The 22,273-nt window shown below is 43.8% G+C and overlaps 1 protein-coding gene across 1 annotated transcript in view; it reads right to left on the bottom strand.

Annotated features, from left to right (window-relative positions):
* fgf22 (fibroblast growth factor 22) overlaps positions 1–22,273 on the bottom strand; it is a 50,937-nt gene that overhangs the window by 27,173 nt on the left and 1,491 nt on the right. The gene's annotated exons all lie outside the window — the stretch shown is intronic.

The raw sequence follows: 22,273 nt of genomic DNA, 5'->3' as shown, positions 1-22,273 counted from the left end.
AGAAATGTTTCTCAGCAAAGCTTTTCTATGTACGTGCAGTACCTGAGAAAAACAGCCCATAGTCGCACCCCCTCTTGAGGCAGTGGAATATGGGGACACTCAGAGAGCAGAGGAAGTCTTTCATTAGTTAATTACTGAGCCAGATAAATAGGTCACTTCCACAGTCAGTGGTTCCCAGGGTCAGAGATCATCATTTCCTCAGATGGACACAGTCAGATTTATACACTCTTACAATTACACTCTTACAATCAGTATGCACTCATCCAGGGACTTCCTGAACTACAGATTAAAGACCGGGATTTGTAATGCTCTGTAGGTGATCTGGGAATCTGATCTGCACTATGCGTAACCTGATTACAAGGAGGGTAATCTTATCAGGGTTGTGAAAAGTGCCTCATAACAGTTCACGATGGCTGAGGTAATTCTGGATGAATGCTGATATGTAAGTGTGAGCAGGGTGAAGAGCTGTCTCTCTGTCTGCATCCATAAACAATATGTGGAACCTTTCTTGAGGGTTTTTTTTAAAAATCACATTCAGCATTTAAAGAGTTCTTAAATGCCACTCTAGCAAATGTGCCCTGCTGGAATGACTCTTTGAGCAGTGCTTGGTATTTGTCATAAAATCAAATACCAGTAATCACTTGCCTTCCACCCACAAGCTTTGGAGTACTAGAGATCTACTGTAGAGTGGGTTCTCACTTGAAGGCCACTGAGGTGAAAGAGGTTGAGGAACCTGTGGTCTAGTTGATCTGCCTGCTTGTGTGTGGTATTGAATGATTTGTGGAGGATGGAAATCAGGCCCAAGAAGGAACTTTTCTTTAATCAAGGAGAGAGTGGCCTTGCATCAAAAGGCTTGCTCTGACATTTACAGACTGGTTTTGATGAGATTTGCTTGTTTCCAGCAGCTCTTAAGAAACCCAGACTCAAGGGGAGCTCATTGCTCAAGAGCACTTAATTGCACCAATTTGCTTCTGCAGCTGCTTGGCCTGTCCATAAACGGATTTGGGGAACACATTGTTACTCCTTTGTCATCATTGTAATACCCATATGGCAAAGCATGTCATGCTAATTTGAAAATGGTCATGTTTGAAGCTACAAACCAGATTATCATCAATTACATCACTCTTAATTCTTTATTATGCCAAAAACTTAAACCCTAAAAACAGCTCCAGATATTTGAGAAGAGAAGGACAACAGAGCAAGGTCTAGGATGTTACACTCAGATGATCAGACACAGGACAGCCTCTATTCTTCAGTATTGAAATGAGACAAACTAGACAGGGAGGTGACAGATGACACAACAGTACCATCAGCCAACTGTCAGTCTCATCAAATGGCTTCAGCAGTGACAGAGGCCTTGACCTTAACCCTATCCTCCACAGGGGGTGAGTGAGGTGCTCAACCAACCAGTGAAGTCAAGTCAGGGCTCTTTTTGGAAAATTCTGCTGCAGAAGACTGCAGACTACATTTTACGCTCTTAATTTTCTGGATGGTCTTATTGGCCATTGACAAATTGATTTGATATAAAGTACCAGTCAAAGGTCTGGACACACTTACTCATTCACATGTTTTTCTTCATTTAGACTATTTTCTACATTGTAGAACAATACTGAAGACACCAAAACTATGAAATAACATATGGAACATATATGGAATTATGTGGTAAATAAAAAAAAATGTTTAAAAAACAAAATGTGTCATATTTTAGATTCTTCAATGTAACCACCATTTATCTTGATGATACTTTGAACACTATTGGCATTATCTTAACCAGCTTCATGAGGTAGTCACCTGGAATGCTTTTCAATTAACAGCTGTGCCTCGTCAAAAGTTAATTAGTGCAATTTCTTGCCTTATTAATGCATTTGAGATCATAAAACAGTAAATAGTAAAGAATAAAAATACAGTAAATAGCCCTATTCCATAAATGTAGTAATCCATATTACAACCCCGATTCCAAAAAAGTTGGGACAAAGTACAAATTGTAAATAAAAATGGAATGCAATAATTTACAAATCTCAAAAACTGACATTGTATTCACAATAGAACATAGACAACATATCAAATGTCGAAATTGAGACATTTTGAAATTTCATGCCAAATATTGGCTCATTTGAAATTTCATGACAGCAACACATCTCAAAAAAGTTGGGACAGGGGCAATAAGAGGCTGGAAAAGTTAAAGGTACAAAAAAGGAACAGCTGGAGGACCAAATTGCAACTCATTAGGTCAATTGGCAATAGGTCATTAACATGACTGGGTAAAAAAAGAGCATCTTGGAGTGGCAGCGACTCTCAGAAGTAAAGATGGGAAGAGGATCACCAATCCCCCTAATTCTTGTTAGGACTGGGACTGTTTTGGCCTCTAGAGGCCGCTGTTATTTCCTTTTCTGGTCATGTTTGTTTTGGCCTCTAGAGGTCACCACTGTGTTCTGTGTTTTGTTTTTGTCTTATTGCCTGTTTCCTGCCCCGCCCTGTCCTTAATTAGTTTGTGTATTTATACCCCTGAGTTCAGTCCTCTTATCATGGAGTCTTTGTGCTGTTATGTTTAGCTCCAGTTACCACTGTTCCGTGTTCCTTGCCTTTGTCTTTTTGGTTTTGCACATTGCTTTTCTTTTTGGACTTTTTGGACTTGGTATTTGCTGTTTTTTGGATCTTCTGAGCGTTGGTATTTTTGCCCTTTCTTTTCTGTTTTTTTGGCTTTTTTATTTGACTTTGAAATTTTGGATATTTTATTTTTCCCTTCATCTTCTGAGCGTTTTTTGGATTATATTTTTTGGGACTGTAAATATTGTAAATAAACTTTTTGATACTTTTCTACTTCCGTCTCACGCCTCTGCACTTGAGTCATTCCCCTGGTGGCCTAGTGGGGGTTTGCTGGATTATCACACCAGCGAACCAGGTTCGCATCCCAGCAAAACCCTAACAGAAAGACTCCGTCATGACCGACTCAGCAGAGGCTTCTTCATCTGTCTACCTGGCCAACCTTCAGGGAATGATGGCTGCGTTAACACGTCTCGGATCCACCATGGACACTCATGGACGGACTCTCACAAACCAACGTGAGACCCTTGCTCGCCACGAGGTACTGCTTCAGCAGATTGGGAAAACCCTGGCACAGCTGACTTCTCTGCCCCCATCTCCTCCACCTGATTCTGCTCCTGCTCCACCATCCGCTCCTGCTCCAGTGCCTCCTGCCATGCTGCCTTCTTCACCTCGCGAACCCAGCCTTCCTGCACCACAGAGGTATGACGGCAAGCACAGTGAGTGTTGGGAGTTCCTTACCCAGTGCCAACTCACCTTTGAGCTTCAGCCTACCACCTACACTATGGATCGCCACAAGATTGCCTTTGTGATAACCTTGTTAGCTGGTAAGGCGTGAGCCTGGGCCACTGCTATCTGGCAGAGACAGGGACCCAAGTGCTCTGATTTCCAGTTGTTTACTGAGGAGATGCTTCGTGTCTTCGATCAAGCAGACATCAGTAAAGACGCAGCCAGAAAGCTCATGTCCATCCGGCAAGGGGGAAGCTTCGCAGACTACGCCATCTCGTTCCGGATGCTAGCAGCAGTAAGTGGATGGAACGAGACTGCCCTGGTGTCAGCCTTCCAACATGGTCTGTCTGACCCCATCAAAGACGGTCTGGCTTCTATCGGATGCCCAAGTGACCTCGAAACTCTGATCTCACATTTTACTCGTCTTGACAACAGGATGAGAGAACGCCGCCAAGTCCTGAGCCTCCCCGGCCTCCCTGCCTCTACCTGGAGCCTGTCTACCTCCTCCAGTGACTGTCCAGAGCCCATGCAAGTTGGCCGTACTCGTCTCTCCACAACCGAGAGGGAGCGCAGAAGGAGGGACAAGTGCTGCATCTACTGTGGCAAGCCTGATCACTTCCGAGCATCATGTCCTGAGCTCTCGGGAAAAGGACCGCCCCGTCCAGCTGAGGGAGGGTTGTGATGGGGCCTACCCTCTCTCCCGGACTCCCTGGCCAAGGAATCTACATCCCGGTCTCCATTTCCTGGGGTGAGTCTGTCCACTCTTGTCAAGCCTTGTTAGGCTCAGGGGCGGCTGGAAACTTTATGGATATCCACTTCGCCCAAAGCATCAATGTCCCGACTGCACCTCTTGAAGTCCCACTGTCTGTGTCTGCCCTGGATGGCCAAGCTTTAGGTGATGGAAGAGTCACCCAAGTTACTTCTCCAGTCTTTCTCCAGTCTCAAGGTCACAAAGAAGAAATATCCCTGCACCTTATTCATTCACTTGAGTTCCCAGTTATTCTAGGCCTTCCTTGGCTTACTCGTCACAACCCTCGCATAGGCTGGGTAACAAGCCAGGTTGTGGAATGGGGCCCTGCATGCCATGCCTCTTGTCTGCTCTCTAGCTCTCCTGTGTCTCCTGCCGAGCCTCCTGATCTCACCGAGTTATCTCAAGTTCCCACAGAGTACTGGGATCTCAAAGAGGTCTTCAGCAAGAGCAGGGCTGCCGTTCTTCCCCCGCACCGCGCCTACGACTGTGCTATCGACTTGCTCCCTGGGACTACTCTTCCTCGGGGCTGACTGTTCTCCCTCTCTCAGCCAGAACATAAGGCCATGGAGGAGTACATCAAGGAGGCCTTGGCCTCTGGGTTCATTCGACCCTCCACCTCACCCGCTGGTGCCGGCTTCTTCTTTGTCGGCAAGAAGGATGGGGGGCTCCGGCCATGTATTGATTATAGGGGCCTGAACAAGATCACCGTGCGCAACCGCTATCCCCTTCCGCTGATGTCCACAGCATTCGACCTGCTCCAAGGCGCCACCATCTTCACCAAGTTGGACTTACGGAGCGCATACCATCTCGTCCGTATCCGACAGGGAGACGAGTGGAAGACCGCCTTTAACACCCTGTCAGGGCACTACGAGTACCAAGTCATGCCCTTCAGACTCACCAATGCACCAGCTGTTTTTCAGGCCCTTATCAACGACGTCTTGAGGGATATGATTAATCAATACGTTTTTGTCTACCTCGACGACATCCTGATATTCTCCAAGACCTTACAGGAGCACCGCCACCATGTCCGCCAAGTCCTCCAGAGACTTTTACAGAATAATCTGTTTGCTAAAGCCCAGAAATGCGAGTTTCATGTCCCCGAGGTCTCCTTCCTGGGATTTATCGTACGAATGGGGCAACTCCAAATGGACCCAGCCAAGACCCTGGCCGTCCGGGATTGGCCTACTCCCAAGTCTGTTAAGGAGGTTCAGCGGTTCTTAGGATTCACTAACTTCTACCGCAAGTTCATCAGGAACTTCAGCTCTGTAGCAGCACCTATGTCGGACCTCACCAAAAGGACTGGTGGTTCCTATGTCTGGTCCCCTCAGGCGGAAAAGGCATTTAATGACCTCAAACACCACTTTTGCCGGCACCTATTCTGGTTCTCCTGGACACCTCCCAACCATTCATCGTGGAGGTGGATGCCTCGGACAGTGGTGTCGGCGCGGTGCTCTCTCAATGCTCGGAAGGGAAGCTGCACCCTTGCGCTTACTTCTCCCACTGCCCGAGCCCTGCGGAGTCCTGCTATGATGTGGGGGATCGTGAACTGCTAGCGGTTAAACGAGCCCTTGAGGAGTGGAGGCACTGGCTGGAGGGAGCGCAACATCCATTCCTGGTGTGGACGGACCATAAGAACCTGGAGTACCTCCAGCAAGCCAAGAGGCTGAACCCACGACAGGCTAGGTGGGCTTTGTTTTACAGCTGTTTCAATTTCACCCTATCATACCGCCCGGGCTCTAAGAATACCAAACCGGACGCGCTCTCCAGGCTGTTCTCGCCCAACAACAGGGAGAGTGAAGTTGGGCCTATCATCCCTGTATCCCGGATTGTGGCTCCTGTCCGCTGGGGTATTGAGGAGACCGTTCGACAAGCTCAACGCTGGGACCCTGATCCTGGGACAGGGCCACTGGGCCTCCTGTACGTCCCTCATCAAGCCCGGGCCAAGGTTCTCCAGAGGGGTCACTCTTCCCCTCTCACCGCCCACCCGGGAGCTCGGCGGACCCTGGACTTCCTGAAAAGACGCTTCTGGTGGCCTAACATGGAGAAGGAAGTAAGGTCATTTGTCCTGTCCTGTGAGGTCTGCACCAGAACCAAGAACCCGCGACAGCGTCCCCCGGGTCTCCTGCATCCTCTGCCTATTCCCCGGCATCCCTGGTCCCACGTGGCGGTCGACTTCATCACGGATCTCCCTGAGTCTCAAGGTAACACTGTCATTTTGGTCATTGTGGACAGATTCTCCAAGGCCTGCCGCTTTATACCACTGTGAAAACTCCCTTCTGCCCTTGACACTGCTAAATTGCTATTTAATCACGTCTTCCAAGTCTTTGGTCTTCCACAGGACATTGTCTCTGACCGGGGGCCCCAGTTCTCCTCCCGAGTGTGGCACGGCTTCTGCAAGCTCATCAGGGCCACTTCCAGCCTCTCCTCTGGGTTCCACCCCCAGTCCAATGGCCAGACGGAGAGACTCAACCAAGACCTGGAAACCACCCTGCAAGGCCTGGCTATGGATAACCCGACATCGTGGAGCACCTGGCTGCCATGGGCTGAGTACGCCCACAACGCCCTGCAGTCATCGGCCACCAAGCTGTCGCCGTTCCAGTGCCAATTCGGGTTCCAGCCACCTCTGTTCCCGGACCAGGAGGAGGACGCTGGGGTGCCCTCGGTCAACCAATACGTGAGACGGTGTCGCAAGACCTGGAGCAAGGTCAGGAGGACACTCATCCAGACCTCCAGTACCAACCAGACTCAGGCCAACCGCCATAGGAGACCTGCCCACACTTTCCGCCCTGGGCAGCGGGTTTGGCTGTCCACCAAGGACCTTCTGCTGCAGGTGGAGAACCGCAAGCTTGCTCCTCGCTACATTGGCCCCTTCAAGGTTGTACGCAGAGTTAACCCTGTCTCCTACCAGCTCCAGTTACCACATACGCTAAGGATTAACCCCACATTCCATGTTTCCCTGTTGCGGCCCGTACTGACGTCCACGTATGCCCCTGCCCCTAGGAACCCCCCGCCCCCCCACATCTTCCAGGGTCAGACTGTTTTCACCATGCGCCGCCTGCTGGACTCTCGCCGGGTTCGCGGGGGTCTCCAATATCTTGTGGACTGGGAGGGCTATGGCCCTGAAGAGCGCTGCTGGGTCCCAGCTCGGGACATACTAGACAAAGAACTTTGTCGGGACTTCCATTTGGCCCATCCTGATCGTCCTGGGAACGTCAGGAGACGCTCCTGGGGGGGGGTCCTGTTAGGACTGGGACTGTTTTGGCCTCTAGAGGCCGCTGTTATTTCCTTTTCTGGTCATGTTTGTTTTGGCCTCTAGAGGTCACCACTGTGTTCTGTGTTTTGTTTTTGTCTTATTGCCTGTTTCCTGCCCTGCCCTGTCCTTAATTAGTTTGTGTATTTATACCCCTGAGTTCAGTTCTCTTGTCACGGAGTCTTTGTGCTGTTATGTTTAGCTCCAGTTACCTCTGTTCCGTGTTCCTTGCCTTTGTCTTTTTGGTTTTGCACATTGCTTTTCTTTTTGGACTTTTTGGACTTGGTATTTGCTGTTTTTTGGATCTTCTGAGCATTGGTATTTTTGCCTTTTCTTTTCTGTTTTTTTGGCTTTTTTATTTGACTTTGAAATTTTGGATATTTTATTTTCCCCTTCATCTTCTGAGCGTTTTTTGGATTATATTTTTTGGGACTGTAAATATTGTAAATAAACTTTTTGATACTTTTCTACTTCTGTCTCACGCCTCTGCACTTGAGTCATTCCCCTGGTGGCCTAGTGGGGGTTTGCTGGATTATCACACCAGCGAACCAGGTTCGCATCCCAGCAAAACCCTAACAATTCTGAGCGGACAAATAGTGGAGCAATATCAGAAAGAAGTTCGACAGTGTAAAATTGCAAAGAGTTTGAACATATCATCATCTACAGTGCATAATATCATCAAAAGATTCAGAGAATCTGGAAGAATCTCTGTGCGTAAGGGTCAAGGCCGGAAAACCATACTGGGTGCCCGTGATCTTCGGGCCCTTAGACGGCACTGCATCACATACAGGCATGCTTCTGTATTGGAAATCACAAAATGGGCTCAGGAATATTTCCAGAGAACATTATCTGTGAACACAATTCACCGTGCCATCCGCCGTTGCCAGCTAAAACTCTATAGTTCAAAGAAGAAGCCGTATCTAAACATGATCCAGAAGCGCAGACATCTTCTCTGGGCCAAGTCTCATTTAAAATGGACTGTGGCAAAGTGGAAAACTGTTCTGTGGTCAGACGAATCAAAATTTGAAGTTCTTTATGGAAATCAGGGACGCCATGTCATTCGGACTAAAGAGGAGAAGGACGATCCAAGTTGTTATCAGTGCTCAGTTCAGAAGCCTGCATCTCTGATGGTATGGGGTTGCATTAGTGCATGTGGCATGGGCAGCTTACACATCTGGAAAGACTCCATCAATGCTGAAAGGTATATCCAGGTTCTAGAGCAACATATGCTCCCATCCAGACGACGTCTCTTTCAGGGAAGACCTTGCATTTTCCAACATGACAATGCCAAACGATATACTGCATCAATTACAGCATCATGGCTGCGTAGAAGAAGGGTCTGGGTACTGAACTGGCCAGCCTGCAGTCCAGATCTTTCACCCATAGAAAACATTTGGCGCATCATAAAACGGAAGATACGACAAAAAAGACCTAAGACAGTTGAACAACGAGAATCCTACATTAGATAAGAATGGGTTAACATTCCTATCCCTAAACTTGAGCAACTTGTCTCCTCAGTCCCCAGACGTTTACAGACTGTTGTAAAGAGAAAAGGGGATGTCTCACAGTGGTAAACATGGCCTTGTTCCAACTTTTTTGAGATGTGTTGTTGTCATGAAATTTAAAATCACCAAATTTTTCTCTTTAAATGATACATTTTCTCAGTTTAAACATTTGATATTTCATCTATGTTCTATTCTGAATAAAATATGGAATTTTGAAACTTCCACATCACTGCATTCCATTTTTATTTACAATTTGTACTTTGTCCCAACTTTTTGGAATCGGGGTTGTATGTCAAGAACCGCTCAACTAAGTAAAGAGAAACAACACCCAGCATTACTTTTAGCCATGAAGTGTCTTTTATGCAATAAAAATAAAGAAAAACCATTAAATTTGAAGGGGTGTCCAAACTTTTGACTGGTACTGTAAGAGGAAGAAAAACCTTTGGGACGTCTTTTACATTCAAAACTCTTTATTGTTGGAGTATATTTAATCTCTCTCTCTCTCTCTCTCTCTCTCTCTCTCTCTCTCTCTCGTTATTTTCTCAGAACTGAAATTGTGGTAATCCCATATATGTTACAGATGTCATCAAAGTTTGGTTTTGTTAAAAAAAAGTGCCATAATATAAATTTTAGAGTAACAGATAACACTCATCCTCAGTATAGAAACCTGTTCAGGTAGTTCGCCAAACAGGAAGAAGCTAATGAAGTGTGTCTCAGTATCAAATATTTTCAATAAGTGATTTCCAAACAGCAAGCAGAATTCTATAAATTATACAGAACTGACGTATAACTTTTAGTTGCAAGCAATGAAGTCCTTGTATCAAATGTCAAAGTGTTAAGTATCATTTACTGAGCAATTTCTATAACTGATAAGTTGGTAGTTCTGAGAATCAAGTACAAACTCTCTGTTAATGTTAACCACACATTTTGTCAGGTAGTAGCAGGTTGTTAAAGTGCCTGGTTACTGTTTTATGCAAAACTAGCTTTTAAGATCATTAAGACATTATACTTTATCAAACAAGATGATAATAATATAGAGCCATAAGATAAATTTCAACAGGTAACAATTACTTCTAAAACAAGGTGCAGATTGTCTGATCAGCACTCTGCATACACACAGCACTCTGCCTGATGACGCTATAAAGAAGTTATATTGCATATTCTGGAAGATTTTATAACCTCTCTACATGTTATTTATGAACAGGGACAAGTGGGTGAGACAACTGGGCAAAGATCCTTATGAATTGTTGTGGTAAACAGACCATGCTCTTCCCTTGGATACAGTTTTATTTTGTTCTTAGCGAGGAAAAAAATGTGTAGTGCTTGGTTCCTTCTTAGTAGTTATGTTCATCTGGGTTTGTTTTCACAGTGAATCAAATGTATAAATCTTTTCAAATTCAAGTGTAAATTTTAGACAATAAATGAAGAGTTAATGCACATACTGGCTATACAATTACCGATTAAATTCATCAGACATGGGACATCACATAACACAGGATCATAGTGTATATTGCCTGAAATATACATCCCCGATTCCAAAAAAGTTGGGACAAAGTACAAATTGTAAATAAAAACGGAATGCAATGATGTGGAAGTTTCAAAATTCCATATTTTATTCAGAATAGAACATAGATGACATATCAAATGTTTAAACTGAGAAAATGTATCATTTAAAGAGAAAAATTAGGTGATTTTAAATTTCATGACAACAACACATCTCAAAAAAGTTGGGACAAGGCCATGTTTACCACTGTGAGACATCCCCTTTTCTCTTTACAGCAGTCTGTAAACGTCTGGGGACTGAGGAGACAAGTTGCTCAAGTTTAGGGATAGGAATGTTAACCCATTCTTGTCTAATGTAGGATTCTAGTTGCTCATCTGTCTTAGTTCTTTTTTGTCGTATCTTCCGTTTTATGATGCGCCAAATGTTTTCTATGGGTGAAAGATCTGGACTGCAGGCTGGCCAGTTCAGTACCCGGACCCTTCTTCTACGCAGCCATGATGCTGTAATTGATGCAGTATGTGGTTTGGCATTGTCATGTTGGAAAATGCAAGGTCTTCCCTGAAAGAGACGTCGTCTGGATGGGAGCATATGTTGCTCTAGAACCTGGATATACCTTTCAGCATTGATGGTGTCTTTCCAGATGTGTAAGCTGCCCATGACACATGCACTAATCCAACCCCATACCATCAGAGATGCAGGCTTCTGAACTGAGCGCTGATAACAACTTGGGTCGTCCTTCTCCTCTTTAGTCTGAATGACATGGCGTCCCTGATTTCCATAAAGAACTTCAAATTTTGATTCGTCTGACCACAGAACAGTTTTCCACTTTGCCACAGTCCATTTTAAATGAGCCTTGGCCCAGAGAAGACGTCTGCGCTTCTGGATCATGTTTAGATATGGCTTCTTCTTTGAACTACAGAGTTTTAGCTGGCAATGGCGGATGGCACGGTGAATTGTGTTCACAGATAATGTTCTCTGGAAATATTCCTGAGCCCATTTTGTGATTTCCAATACAGAAGCATGCCTGTATGTGATGCAGTGCCGTCTAAGGGCCCGAAGATCACGGGCACCCAGTATGGTTTTCCGGCCTTGACCCTTACGCACAGAGATTCTTCCAGATTCTCTGAATCTTTTGATGATATTATGCACTGTAGATGATGATATGTTCAAACTCTTTGCAATTTTACACTGTTGAACTCCTTTCTGATATTGCTCCACTATTTGTCGGTGCAGAATTAGGGGGATTAGTGATCCTCTTCCCATCTTTACTTCTGAGAGCCGCTGCCACTCCAAGATGCTCTTTTTATACCCAGTCATGTTAATGACCTATTGCCAATTGACCTAATGAGTTGCAATTTGGTCCTCCAGCTGTTCCTTTTTTGTACCTTTAACTTTTCCAACCTCTTATTGCCCCTGTCCCAACTTTTTTGAGATGTGTTGCTGTCATGAAATTTCAAAATGTCTCACTTTCGACATTTGATATGTTGTCTATGTTCTATTGTGAATACAGTATCAGTTTTTGAGATCTGTAAATTATTGCATTCCGTTTTTATTTACAATTTGTACTTTGTCCCAACTTTTTTGGAATTGGGGTTGTATACTGCATGCTCATTTTTTGTTTCGAGGCATTAAATCTCTATTTCTTTGGGAAACTGCTGCTTCAGAGATATTTTTATATATGCCTGCTATGACTCATTCTTTTTTATAGTTGCCTTTTGTGCTCTTTTACAGCTGAATCAGCTGTATGTATGTGCAATCCTGGCTGAAATGGGAACGCCTGAATTGTGGGTGTGCCACCTTCTTATTATCATTTGGCCCTCTGAGATCTGTAATGTCATATTTGTCCTTAGTCAGCAATGAAACAGTAGCTTGGTTTCAATGGAACCATTTTGCATGATAAAATAGGGCATGAATTACAGAGCCTCGGTGAAGACTCTCAACTCCTGAAATCCTTCCTGTATCGAGGAAAAGTGTGACGATCATGCCTCATGCATGCCATTTCATGCATGTTATAGCTCAAGATTAATGGATGTAATAAACCTCTGCTCTTTCAGCACTCTTCTCCTGGAAGCTTACATTAAATCACTAGTTCACACAATCTTCTCAGTTAGGCTCAGTTTGTTCAGTAGGTCTGAGAACCTGCAACTCAGAAATCTCATAAGCAAATACAAGGGAATCCCCAGTAGTCCTGAGAAATCAGCTTCCAAAAAATACTGTACTGTCTGGGTTAACGCGCGTCTTAATCAAAAGGTCAATTCAGCGCTCCTAAAATTCCCACAGAGCGTTCTAAAGAGATGCTGCCAGGACCTTAGCTTTGACACAGTGAGGCTGAAACTGTCAGCGCCTGTCTGCTCTCGCTCATTTAGCCTCAGCAAGCAGAAAGAACGACAATGTTTCCTTTGGCAGATGTTAGTCAGCATATGGTGCTGCATGAGTAAGCCTCGCTGTAGATTCCCAACTGATCTAATTAATAGCTGTTTTGCATCCTGCATAAAAACATTATAATAACAGTGCTAATGACTTTTCATTGAGGGGAAAGAAAGTTGGTCTTGGATCAGTTCTCATTACCGCATCTCATCTCATTGTTGGTGGAGTGGAGCAATACCCATTCTACTGTACATTACTTCAATGATAAAATAAAATAAATTTATTTATGGGCATATTTATTTAGGTGGCATTTAGGTAAATTTATTTTGCACATTCCCATTTTTGGCTGTCCTTCTCAGAAGGCCGCTGCCCTCTTAGGTGTTTTATTTACAAATTTGACTGCAGCATTCGGGCGGCACGGTGGTGTAGTGGTTAGCGCTGTCGCCTCACAGCAAGAAGGTCCGGGTTCGAGTCCCGTGGCCGGCGAGGGCCTTTCTGTGCGGAGTTTGCATGTTCTCCCCGTGTCCGCGTGGGTTTCCTCCGGGTGCTCCGGTTTCCCCCACAGTCCAAAGACATGCAGGTTAGGTTAACTGGTGACTCTAAATTGAGCGTAGGTGTGAATGTGAGTGTGAATGGTTGTCTGTGTCTATGTGTCAGCCCTGTGATGACCTGGTGACTTGTCCAGGGTGTACCCCGCCTTTCGCCCGTAGTCAGCTGGGATAGGCTCCAGCTTGCCTGCGACCCTGTAGAACAGGATAAAGCGGCTAGAGATAATGAGATGAGATGAGACTGCAGCATTCTAAGTATCCATCTGATTGTTAGAAATTCTACAATTCTGTTCACTGGATCAAAGTTCTGTAAAGGTTTGACCAACACACTAAAGGTGTAAAAACCCTACTGGCCTTCAGACCCAGGAGTAATAACAAATAAGTGAATTGCTTGTATTGACCCTATTGCTAGAAGCTGCTCTGTGGATAACTAGTTAACCTCCCTGCTTTGAATAATGCTAATGCCTTTTCATTGAGGGGAAAGAAAGTTGGTTTTGGATCAGTTCTCATTACCATTTCGTGCATTGTTGGTGCAGTGGTTGCGCTAAATGGTAGCTTATGCAGCTAATGACCCATCCACTAAAGCTAATTTGATACTGTGGTTAGTTTTTAGTGTTTAGTTAGCAAGTAGTGTTATTCAATCAATGTTAGGTGGGGTTTACATTAGACCGTATCAGCGGATCGTCAGATTAACGTTTTTAAAACGATTAGTTTGCACACAGCAACGCCAATACACGATTCGCGTGCACACAGCAACGCCAATACACAGATACGCTCGGCTCCGCAGGCATCCTGCGCTCCAAATCACTCCGCCCTGAACAGCGAGTGCCCTCTGGAGGGTGCGCACTCCGGCCCTGCGCAGCTCACAGAGCGCGCGAGTGGAGCGCACGAGCTGTGATTCGGGACTGAGCCGCTGTGTGTGTGATCTCAGTGCATGTCGGGCATGTGCGTCACTTACCACTTGCAAGTGGAAAGATGGCAAGCCTAAAGACAATCATAACTACACAATGGGCAGTATTTGCATCAGTATTTGCAGTATTTTCATACTTTTATACTCTTTAATGAAAGGTGATACAAGGCGGAAGTCCGCGCCATTTTTCAGCAGTCGCGTCACATGACCAACGCCAGCGAATCAGGAAGGTGGATGTCACAGTGACGTTGTCCAATGACGACGCCAGCTAGAGCTCAGCACAGCGTATCCGCATATTCTCAATGTTTACACAGCACCGGACCAGACACGATCTGGATTGAATACGTGGACCCTGGCGAATTCCCGTTTCCCGGCGTTTCCAGGCGTTTTAATGTAAATGGACAGTGCATCCGCGAAGAAAACAAGACAGATACGGTCTAATGTAAACTTGGCCTTAGACACTGATTCAACATGCATATACAAACTACAGTTTTGTACTTGACCCCCAATGTTCTCAGAGCACAGGACCTCAAAGATATCAGAGCCTATCAAGATTGTTGCTCTGACCCAAGAAATTTGTTCCCTCTTGGACAGAGGTGTATTAAAAATGTAGACCTGACAGTTCAGAACAAAGGCTTCTACTCAATGTGCTTTCTCATTCCAAAGAAAGACAGCAGTTTCTTTCTTTGGGCAGAAACCCAATTTTAGTCATATTACCCAATTTTGCAAACCAACCAAGTAACCTTAGAGTGTTTTATAAAGGCAAACACGCAGAGCATTTTCTGAAGTGCCCAGTGATATGCCGTAAGGTTCTACTTAGATGGAGCAGTACCCCACTGGTTCATGGCTGTCATTGCCATGGCTTACAGTTGGGCTGGACACTCAGACCCTCTGTTAGGACCGCTTCTTCCTTGTGCACATTATTTAAAGATGTGCCAGTCCAGGAATTCTGCATTGCTGCTACTTGGCCATTACAGTGCGCCTTCCTCAGGTTCTACAGCATTAAAATCATCCCTCCCAGTGGCTTTAGTGTGGTGGTTATCTCCAAAAAACATTCCACAGAATTTTAATGTGGGTCGGTTCCTCATGACTATGAAGCTTGTGTTATCCAGGTGATTCTTACTACCCATGGTGGATAAATTGGTTGAAACAGAATGTTAGTTATATATGTAACTGTGGTAACTATGGTCAGGGTTTCTTTTCATCCAGAACCAGCACAGAATTGACCAAAGCTTAGTGAAAAGCTTCCACAGAAGACAGCTGTATATCAGCGATATTTATTGCAAATACTGTGAAATATATCACTTTGCAACTTTCTCGTAAGCTCTCATCATGCATGTGCATATGCACAAGAAAGTGTCTAGGTGATTCTTACCATGTCTGACAGTTATCCAGGATCACAGAACCACAACTACATATAATTCATGGTTTTTTCTGATGATAAATATGCCAAACCTGATTAAAACACCAATAGGTTTGCATATGCTTTTAAATATGTAAATTTTTCTGACCTTATTTGCAAAGCTTCAATATGTGGTGCACTGCTTGCTCTGACCCCCTGATGTTGTATGTGAAAATTCAATCATTACTAGTAAAGACAGCTCTGGGTATTAAATACCCAGTATTTTAAGCAGAAAGAAAGCCTTCTGGACTCAAATTAAGGCTCAATAAACATACTGATGAACCCAGTAAAACCAAGTGTGGAGCCAAAGGCAGACTGTAAATCAAGTGGAGCTGCTAATTGTGACATTTTATGTCCATTCATGCTATCAAACCTGGCTCTTGGATAGAAAAAGTTATACTAATTAAAATATTATTACCACACTTCTTCTATACCATTAAATGGTGTGTGTGTGTGTGTGTGTGTGTGTGTGTGTGTGTGTGTGTGTGTGTGTGTGTGTGTGTGTCTTTCATGTTTCTCCCATGTCTCTATTCAGTGCCAAGAACAACTGGCAAGAGATGAACTTTTTGGATTTTCCCACTATAGTTGGACCCAGTGTCCCTGTTTGAAAGGATTAAATGGGCAGTTTTCTCCATCTCTTTGGCACCATATGCCTCAGGAACTCTCTTTGGGCTTAAAGTAAGCAAAATTCTAAGATTTTAGAGAAGCATCTGGAATCACCTGGTATACATATCTGCTTAATCAGGACAACAATCTTTAATCTTTACTCTCAGGGTCTGATATATATATATATATATATATATATATATATATATATATATATATATATATATATATATATATATATATATATATATATAAATTTTTTTAATAAACCGTTTTTGTTTCCATACTTTCCATGCCATAAACCTGAAATTGTCAAAATGCTGGTTTTCCTGTCTTTTTAAGGCTATTGGTTCTGGATAGTAAAATCCTTTATTGCAATAAAAAAAAAGAATGTAATGCTGCATTCATGGTGCCTTGTAAGCAGTAATTTGCAAGTTCAACATGTGAAGTAAAAAAAAGCAAAACAAAAACACGGGCACCTCCACAAAAGCATGTCTTCTGTTTGCTCTGTCAGTGCATGTAAAGCTGATAAAAAGCACTTTTACAGTTACAGGACTGATTGGCTATTGGTTCTGTACTACTATAGTGAGCAGTGCAACATTTTGGATGGAAACTGCATTACAGCAACAACAGCGGAAAATAGAAAGTATCTTAGCAATAAACTAGCCAACGGACAATAATGAGTAATGTTAGCAACAAGCTAACCAGCTAACATTAGTGATAATGCTAATGTTAATGATTACCTTTTCAAAACAGTGATTAGCATGGTCAGTGTTATAGATTTAACCAAGTACTATGTATGTATATTAACTGATCTAAAGCCAAATACTACTATAATTAACAGTTATTTCATGAAATCGAGTCGTACATGAGCTGATAGCCAATGAGGTGCGTAGCACCGAGTTGGATATAAGCCATGTACGACAAGACTGAATGGAATAACTCTTTCATTCTATCCACATTCACTGGATTTTGAAAAACAGAGTATTTTTATTTTTTGCAAATTTGATAAATAAAAAACTTTATACAAAACATCAGACAAAATAATTTCCACTTATGGCCCTTTTCCACTACCCTTTTTCAGCTCACTTCAGCTCGCTTCAGTTCACTTCAGCCCGACACGGCTCGCGTTTCGACTACCAAAAACCAGCACGACTCAGCTCGTTTCAGCCCTGCTTAGCCCCTAAAACTCGCACCATTTTGGAGTGGGGCTGAAGCGAGCCAAGCCGTGCCGAGTGAGGCTGGGGGCGTGAGCAGACACTCCCCTGTGCACTGATTGGTGAGGAGGAGTGTCCTCACATGCCCACACACGCCCCGCGAGCGCGCTGGGATCTGTAAACACCGCAAACCCGGAAGGAGAATAATTACGAATTAGGAGAATTTCTGAAGCCTTATGCGCCTCACCTCATCTATACGCTCTTGCCAGTATCTGTCCGCGTTGTCGGTGACAACAAGCCACAGCACCAAGACCAGCAACACTAACGACTCCATGTCCTCCATGTTTATTGTTTACTATCCGGGTCGTGAGACTACCGCTTAAAAGCTCACTGATGTCACTGTTTGCGCTGCTTAACGACATCACCTGACGTCCACCCACTTTCGCTAACTCCACCCAATGTGTCCACCCACTTCCAGCCAGCACGGTTCAGCGCGGTTGTAGTCGAAATGCAACTCCAACAGCCCCGCTCAGCCCGACTCAGCACGGCACGGCTCAGCCCGACTCAGCCGCGTTTGTAGTGGAAAAGCGGCATTAGAATGTAAACAAACCAGCAAAATGACAGTAGCAATTTGTGAAAAATGTGATGATAACAATATCCATCCATCATCTGTAGCCACTTATCCTGTTCTACAGGGTCGCAGGCAAGCTGGAGCATATCCCAGCTGACTATGGACGAGAGGCAGGGTACACCCTGGACAAGTCGCCAGGTCATCACAGGGCTGATACAGAGACAAACAACCATTCACACTCACATTCACACCTACAGTCAATTTAGAGCCACCAATTAGCCTAACCTGCATGTCTTTTGACTGTGGGGGAAACTGGAGCACCCGGAGGAAACCCACACAGACACGGGGAGAACATGCAAACTCCACACAGAAAGGCCCTCGCCGGCCGCTAGGCTTGAACCCGGGACCTTCTTGCTGTGAGGTGACAGTGCTAACTACTACACCATTGTGCTGCCCCATGATAATAGTAATTGGGTTTTGTTTTTGAGTAGTTTTTATTTCATCCTCGGTTGGTTCAGCAACACGCTCCGCCATTTTGTTTTTCTCTACTCATGGTATATGATCTGATAGCCTAGTAGTAGAGTAGCCAATCAGAGCATGCAATTGCTCATATCCAATGAATGTGGATAGAATAATGTAAGTTAGTAGTAGAAAAGGAGCACTGTACACTGTTCGTAGTGTGCACGGCTGTGTAGATTTGGCATCCCTAGTAAACAGGGACTGGTAGTTGAGAAGATCATCCCAAGATGAAATTTCAAGTTGAGGGACATTTGAGATGTGTTTTACAGGTTGTAGGTGGGGGATTAAAAGTTGCAGCATTGCCTGGAATATAGCGTAAGTCGTGAGCAAGGAAAAATCAGTAGTATGCAAGTCTAGTCTGGGTTTGTCTTTGTGGGACAAGGGCCATACATTAGACTGACTAGCTTGTTCAAGAATTATTTGAATGGCATATGGAAAAGGCTAGCTGCTTTGCTCAATTAAAATTATTACTTAAGTCTCCTGAGGAAAGGTGCAAAGGTCATAAAGGTGTAAAGTAGGAAGGCTATTTTTTGTCAGGTACTTGGCACTGGTATGAAATAGCAAGACCTGGCTAGCAGAGAGCTGTTCCAAAATCAATGTGTCAACAAATAATGTTGTGCTACTATATGGTAATATGAAGTTACAATATCAATATCAATATCACTTATCTGACTGAATCACTGGAAAGTTGTATAAAATTCTCACACATGTCTGTATGTAGCCTCAATATTGTCCATCAAAATACAGTACGTGACCACTAAATTACTTGTGAAGTATTTCCCATAATTACTGTCAGTTCTGTGTTGAATTCATGACTCTGTGAATCTGAGACTCACTTTGTTATTGGACACGAGTAATTTAAAGCATGTTAAAACACATTCTTCCAGAAAATAAGATTCATTTGAAATGTTTGAGCCAAAATAATGAATATGACTTCTATATACATTCCTTTTCACATCTGCTGACTGCTAAAGGTCCTATGCGCCAGCATTAGCAGTGTACAATCTCCCTTCTGTGGCTTGTCCGTGCCTCAGTAGACTGACAGTCTAGCTTCTTGAAATATGTTTTAAATAATTCCACAATATATTCAGAACGGGTGGATGATTTTCTTCCTGTGACTTGGGGCCAAGCGCAACACGCCGATGAAATCACAGCAAAGGAAAAGGGCAGCATGTAAAGGGAGATGCAGAACTACGACGGGGAGACTTGGTAAACATGACACAAGACCCTGGAAATACAGCTGAAACAGAGGCGGTGGGGCACAGGGCCTGGTACACAGCAAAGTGAGCATATTTTAACACAAGTGACTTTTCTGATTATGCCTGTTACATGACTTTATTTCCACAGGGTTGAGCACAGTGTCACCACCTGGACCCGAATCAAACATTTGATGTCTTTAACCACACACACCCAAGACTTTAACAGTGTTTCCTTTTAAAGTCCCATTAAGAGGAAAAAAAAAGATTGTGAAAGCTGGCTCTGCTTGCTACCAATATTTCCATAAGTACCCGTGACATGAATAATGAAAAGGAACATAAGTACCCGTGACATGAATAATGAAAAGGAAAACAACTTTGGCAAAGCAAAATCTTCCAAATGGACTGCTGGTGGAGAAACAAAATATGGATAAGGTGTGTGTGTGTGTGTGTGTGTGTGTGTGTGTGTGTGTGTGTGTGTGTGTGTGTGTGTGTTTTCCCCCTCAGCAGAGCTACACCATCAGTAACACAGCATTTGAACAAAGATAAAGTGTTTTAGTTGTTTGATCCCTTGACCTTTAAGAGGACAGAGTAGTTTATGATCCTGGTTTCTTCAAAAATCTCTTGTTTAGTGAACAACCTCGTAAACCATTATTCATCCTTGTTAGTGTTTATGTTCTGTACAGAAGAAGTAGAGTGGAGCTCCACCAATAACCACTTTAGCAAATCCTGAAGTACTTCTCTGATTTACACAGATTGTCCATCAACCTTTTAATTGCATTATCTCAACCATTCATTGCTAAACCAATCTGTAGTAAAAACGTCAACTTCAGACTAAGCCAAAAATTCAGGAATTATAATCAGCACAAGGTGTTCAAAAGCACAAATTTAAATTTCCTTGTGTTAAATTTTTTTTTCCCAGAGTCAGTGTTCTATCTTTTATACTGACTAAACTAGAGTTTTCCTAAAATAGGCACACCAACAAACAAGTGCTAAAACCAGAACATATTGGGGGGGGGGGGGGGGGGGGGGGGGGTGTTTGCTTCAACTCATGGCCAGATTTTAATTCAGAACAGACTGCCAGAGCCAGTCACGATGGGTATTGTTCCATTCACCAGAACAGGTCTCTGATACAACACTACTCTGGCCTACTATCATTCTCACACAAACCCCTCTCTCTCTCTCTCTCTCTCTCTCTCTCTCTCTCTCTCTCTCTCCCTCCTTTGACTCCATGGCTCTGCATCTTCCCTTCTGCTGTTCCAGTCCACTGGGATTGATACAATATTTTCCAACCTCAATTAGCCAAGGGCTTGTTGACTAATTCAGACTGTTTTTGCACCTGAGCAGTCATAAGCGGGGGCTGGAAAAAGGGAAAAAGTGAGTAGGGCACGAATGTCCCCTGTTTGGGCTATGGCAGCATGTTGACAGATCTCGGGGGCTATGCTGAGGACGAAGGTGGATGGCATGAAAGTGTATGGTACCATAACAGCACTCTCTACCTGTGAATACAGCACTGGTGTATATGTAAGAAATAAGATGTGTAAATGAGAATACGCTAGCACAATAGCTCATTCAAGGCTATTGTATGAAGGTATTTTGCTGCATGTAAGGCATTTTTAAGGAATACATTATTAATAAGGCTCAGATATGTCCAGTTTTATGTTTAGGTGCATTCTGTTCAGTTTCATTTGATTTGATTAATGTTTAACATGCTTTGATTGGCCTTGCTTTGCATTCTCAGTAAAACTATCAATAAATCCAAGGCATCTATTATGCTAGGGAGTATTCCTAGGTGTTTCTCACTAGCACCAATAAGAACAATTCACGAATTAAGCAAGATGTATTATGCCATGGCACAGGAGGCCCTTGCTACTCAAGGGGCACTTGTGAAATTTAGGCACAGGAAATGAGAGTATAGTTTTTAAATGCACGTGGAAATTGCATTGGAGGGCTGCACTGTTTCACCTCACCAAACCCATGTGCAACATCTAAGCAGACCTGACAGAGCCCTGGAAACTAGAAACTGAGAAAATCCACAGTTGTGGAAAGCAATTGTTGGTGACAGACATTCCCGGTGTCTATAACAACACAATACTGGCTGCAGAAATGACCAGACACACTTACAGTATCCAAAACCTTGAGTTTTATGATATTAACTCAATTTCTACAGTCACATGTATGTCTACATGGTTTTCCTGAACCTAAACCTGAAATTGGGAATCTATCATACTGCTTGTCAAACATTGCCGAAGTTTCTATTTGTTCCACACCTAGTATCATGCAATGATATTCCCTTGTAATTCCATGTAATTCTATTGAATCTGGACAGCTGCACACCAATAGACTAAAGCTGTGCTCCCAGCTGGAGTGACTGGTCTGGAACAGATGATTCACACTGTTTGCAAAAAGGGTACTCAGCAACACATATAAACACACAAAGTAAGACTTTGGTCAAACTAAGGTCAGACCCCCAAACCACTACAATGTGCTAGTCTCATGACCATTAAAAGCCAAAGCCAGACCATTGACCTCTTGACATGATCTCATATTGTCAAATCTCCAGTTGTTCAGGAATAAATGTGATGGATCATGCATAGCTATGATTTGCTAGGAGCATGCAAGCCCAACGACAACAGGAAAATGTGGGCAATTTGTCCCAGTAAGTGCTGTGGAATATGAATAAGCTGTTGCACCTGCAATTTCACAAAGGGGAA

Source organism: Neoarius graeffei, chromosome 15, assembly GCF_027579695.1.
Source record: "Neoarius graeffei isolate fNeoGra1 chromosome 15, fNeoGra1.pri, whole genome shotgun sequence".
In the NCBI taxonomy this organism is placed as follows: Eukaryota; Metazoa; Chordata; class Actinopteri; order Siluriformes; family Ariidae; genus Neoarius; species Neoarius graeffei.
This window is presented reverse-complemented; position numbering and strand designations above follow the sequence as displayed.